The 5,071-nt window shown below is 38.7% G+C and overlaps 1 pseudogene; it reads right to left on the reverse strand.

Annotated features, from left to right (window-relative positions):
- Positions 1-2,791: 2,791 nt before the first annotated feature.
- LOC108304158 lies at positions 2,792-3,675 on the reverse strand (annotated as a pseudogene).
- Between the last annotated feature and the right edge of the window lie 1,396 nt (positions 3,676-5,071).

Genomic DNA, 5,071 nt, shown 5'->3' on the forward strand with positions numbered 1-5,071 from the left:
TCCCCTGTGGAAGACATAGCAACAAGGTTCCATGTTGGAAGCAGAAATTGGGCCCTCACTAGACACTAAACCTACTGGCACTTTGATCTTAGACTTTCAGCCTTCAGAAGTGTGCAAAATACATTTCTCGTCCTTATGAATTACCATCTCAGCAATTTTTAAAATAATTGCAGGAATGTACTCAGTCATTCACAGAGAAAATTTTTAGAGCTAATGAATTCAAAGCAAAGTTGCAGGATACAAGGTAAACATACAAAAATCTGTTGTATTTCTGTACATTTACAATGATCTATCTGAATGGGAAATTAAAAAAAAATTATAACAGCATCAAAAAGAATAAAATACTTAGTGATAAATTTAACCACAGAGATAAAAGACTTGTTTATAGAAAACTGCAAAATATTGCTGAAAGAAATTACAGAAGACCTAAATAAAGGAAAAGACTTTTCATGCTTGGAACGAATTGAAGATTTAATATTGTTAAGATGGCAATACTACCAAAAATGATCTATAGATTTAGTTCAATCCCAATCAAAATTCCAATGGTGTTTTTTCCAGAAATAGACTCATACTGAAATTTATATGGAATCTCATGGTATCCTGAACAGCTAAAACAATCTTGAAAAAGAAAACAAAGTTCAAGGGCTCACACTGCCTGAGTCTAATACTTACTGCAAAGCTATCATAATAAAAATAGTGTCATACTGGCATAAGGATGGATGTGTAGATCAGTGGAATAGAATTGAGAGTCCTGAAAAAATCCTTACATATATGGTCAATTGATTTTTTTACAAGGATGGATGTTAAGATCATTTCATCAGAAAAGGGTAGTCTATACAAATGATAGATACTTGGACAACTGGATACCCATAGCCAAAAGAACATGCTTGAGATAAATGAAAGGAATAGAATGCCTCAGCAAAGAAATAGAAGATTTTAAAAATAAGTATATGGAAATTTTAGAACTGAAATAAAAAGCTCAGTGGATAGACTTACCCAGGATATTCGAGGTAACAAAGAAATGAGTGAACTAGAAGATAGAACAGAGAGAAAATAGAGTGGAAAGAAAAATGAATAGAGCCTCAAGAATTGTGGGAGTACAACAGAAGATATAATATTTATGTCTTTGGAATTTGGAAGGGGAAACAACGGAGGGAAGGGCTAAAAAATTAAAGAAATAATGGCTACAAATGTACCAAATACGGCAGGAGACAGATTTTAAAAGCTGACTGAGTAAATTTGGAACGTGATGAACCCAAGAAATAGAAATCCATGTCAGAATACATTACAAGTAAACTTCTGAAGACTAAAGATGAAAACATCATCCTGAAAGCAGCCAGTTAAAAATTTAGTTACTTATGGGAGGAAAGCAATTAGAAAGCCAATAGATTTCTCATCAGAACTGATCAGAACACTGTGCCTAAAGTGTATAAACAATGTGGTTTATGCTGAACACTTGCTTTCTTTATGAGATCCAGAATTTAGTATGTGCTAGGCAGAGGATGTCTGTTGACCAGCCTCACTAAGACTTTGGGCACTGACTTTCTAATGAGTTTCTCTGATAGACAACATTTGATGTATCATAAATTATTACTGAAGAAATTGCAGAGTCATGTGTGACTGTGCTGAGAAAGAATTCTTGGAATTTTGTGTCTGGTTTCCTCCAGACTTTGTCTCTCATGCCATTTCCCTTTACTGATTTTGTTTTGCTTCCTTTCACTATAATAATTATAGCTGTGAGTATAACTATATGATGACGTTTATGAGTCCTTCTAGTGAATTGTCAAACCTGGGAGTGGTCCTAGGGATCCAGTTTGGCTCTGTGTCCTCACCCAACTCTCAGGTTGAATTGTAATTCCCAATTTTGGGGGAGGGTCCTGGTGGGAGGTGATTGGATCATGGTGGTGTATTTCCCCCGTGCTATTTTTGTGACAGTTCTCACAAGATCTGATGTGGTTTTTTTTTTTTTTTTTTTTGAGGTTTCAGTATTTTCAAGTTTTTAAAAAACTGATATTAACTACAGCATTTGAAGGGGAGGATTTTACTCCACACAAAATGCAAGACTCTAAAATGCTAAATGCAAGACCCATTAAACCAAATTGGGTGGTGAGAATACAACAGAAGTCCCCTTTAGATTCTGAGTGTTGTCACCATGTGATTACAATCATACAGACACTTCCAAGCTTACAGCCGGAGCTCCTGAAAGCTATTTCATACTCTGGTGCAAGGACTAAGAAACACAACACAAGAAGAAATAAGTCCTGAATTACTAGCTTCATCACATCCATCCTTTCCATCCCAAAATGGCAGAAAAGAAACAGTGACCCCACCCTGCAGACCTTTTGGCATAAAAGAGGTGACGATGAACTGGGGTGGGAACAGGTCATGAACCTCTGTCTAAAAACATCCCTTTCAGGTGAGTTTGTACACACAATCAAGCAGTGAGCCTCTCATCAATTAGGGTTAGGAAACCAAATTTGCATTCTCAGGAAATCACAATCTCATTCATTTACTCAATATTAATTTACAAAGTACCTATATATTATCAGTTTCCACTTACAGCTGTTTCTAGATGAAAAAGAAACCTGGCATCTCAGAGGGGCCACCATGTACCCCCTGAAAAAAGTTTACCACCAAAAGGAACTTTTTTGGAATTGGGTTTCTTCTGTACCTCTGAAAGAGTAACATTTTAAAGCTGAATTGTCTTTAACTTGGGGGTCTAACATGATATTTAGCAATACTTTTATCCCAGACATACAACATTAAAAGATACACTAAATTCTAAAGGTTGCTATGTTGCAAAATAGTTGAAAATTAAACAATTGTACAGTTCTAGACCAAGCTTGTGGCCACTAGCATTGACATTCTTGCCATCCAGGAGAGCTGACAATGTCAGTCTGATACCTGGCTTTAGGGTCTGAGTGTATCCTAAACCTCTCAGGCTAGAGTTGTTCACTTTAAAGAACAACTCTAAAGAAGAGAAGTGGACGTTAGCGTCGATCTGATACTTGGCTGCTATTCCCAAGCTAGTGTTACTGTTTCCTGTTGTCCAGGCAAGATTGACAGCAGTCTCCAACTTCTTGTTCACCTCCTGGCAAATGGAGCTGCCAAACTCTGTCCCATCATTCGCTTTAGTATGAAGCTGGAATTCATCAGTCTTGTAGCCAACTGCAATGTTTCTCTGGGTCACTTGGGACTTTGCATTCTAAAAATTCATCTGGTAGTTGGCCAGCCAGCCCTTGTAACCCAGCACCAGAGAATCGTGGCTTGAAGGCCCAGCAATGTCAGAATCCATGTCTCAGTCCAGGTTAATGTGCTCCTCCTTGTACCTTGTCTTGATTTTAGTAAGTTTTCCCCATGTTAGGTGAGACGGATGAATTGAAGGTCAGTTTCAGTTCATGTGCAAGCTGATCTTCCACAATAACCTCAGTGCCTCGTGTTTTGTCAGTGTTATATTTCTCTGTAAATGTCAGGCCATATTCAACCATCTGTACTTGGTTTCCAGACTGCCTGTCACTTTAGTGGTCTCAGTGTTGGCTGAGCCTGAGGTTGTAAATTCCAATTCATTCTTCTCTTTTGTTTTCAAATCAAGCTTTATTAAGCCAAATCCATAGCCCTTGGTTAAGACATCCCTGGCAGATTTGCCACGATCACATGTGTGGGTAGTACAGCCATCACATACGTGGGTGGCACAGGTTTCCCTCATGCTGTTTTTGTGATAGTGAGTTCTCATGAGATCTAATAGTTTAAAAGTGTGTGGCACTTCCATCTCTTGCTCACTCTTTCTCCTGCCACAATGTGAAGATGTGCTTGCTTCCCCTTCATCCTTCCATCATGATTGTAAGTTTCCTGAGGCCTCCCATCCATGCTTCCTGTACAGCCTGTGGAACTGTGAGTCAATTAAACCTCTTTTTTTTTTTTTTAAATAAATTACTCAGTCTCAGGTAGTTCTTTATAGCAGGGTCCCCTGAAACAATCAGGAAGAAAAGAAGAACATGGAAAGGAAGACATATAGGGTAAATGTAGTAGGCATTGCTATCCTACATGAATTTTCTAAACTTGTTGATGGCTGAAGTAAAGATTATTATATGTTCTGATGTGGATTTCAATGTATATAGAAGAAATGCTTAGGAAAATTAAGTTTTTAAACAGAAAGAGTAAGGGGATGTAATGGGAGGTAAGTTCTATATAATTATTCAAACTGGTAAAATGTGCCAGGCATGGTGCCTTACCCTGTAAGGCAGAGGATCACTTGAGCTCAGGAGTTTGAGACCAGCCTGGGCAACATAGTAAGACCCCTGTCTCTAAAAAAAAAAAAAAAAAAAAAAAAATTTAGCCATGTGTGGTGATGCACACCTGTGGTCCCAGCGACTTAGGAGGCTGAGATGGGAGGATTGCTTTAGACTGGGAGATTAAGGCTACTGTGAGCCATGATCACGCTGCTGCACTTCAGCCTAGGTGTCAAAGGGAGACCCTGTTTCAAAAAAACATCAAAAAAGCAAACTGGTAAAATGATGACACTAGTAAATTATGATAAACTATATGATAAATTATGTAATGTAGCACCTAGAGCAACCACTTAAAAAGCTATACAATGGCCAGGCACAGTGGCTCATGCCTGTAATTTCAGCACTTTGAGAGGCTGAGGCAGGTGGATCACCTGAGGTTGGAAGTTCAAGAGCAGCCTAGCCAACATAGTGAAATGCTGTCTCTACTAAAAACACAAAAATTAGCTGGGTGTGGTAGCAGGATCCTGTAATCCCAGCTACTCAGGAGGCTGAGGCACGAGAATCGCTTGAATCTGGAAGGTGGAGGTTGTGGTGAGCCGAGATGGTGCCATTGCACTCCAGCCTGAGTGATAGAGCAAGACTGTCTCAAAAAAAAAACAAAAAAACACTAAGAAACACTGTAGGCAAATCAAGACAGAATTATAAAAAAGTTTGGGAATAGTATCTCACGCTTGTAATCCAGCACTTTGGGAGGCTGAGATGCTTGGATCACCTAAGGTTGGAAGTTCGAGACCAGCCTGACTAACATAGAGACACCCCTGTCTCTACTAAAAATACAAAAA

Source organism: Cebus imitator, unplaced genomic scaffold, assembly GCF_001604975.1.
Source record: "Cebus imitator isolate Cc_AM_T3 unplaced genomic scaffold, Cebus_imitator-1.0 Scaffold53, whole genome shotgun sequence".
NCBI lineage: Eukaryota > Metazoa > Chordata > Mammalia > Primates > Cebidae > Cebus > Cebus imitator.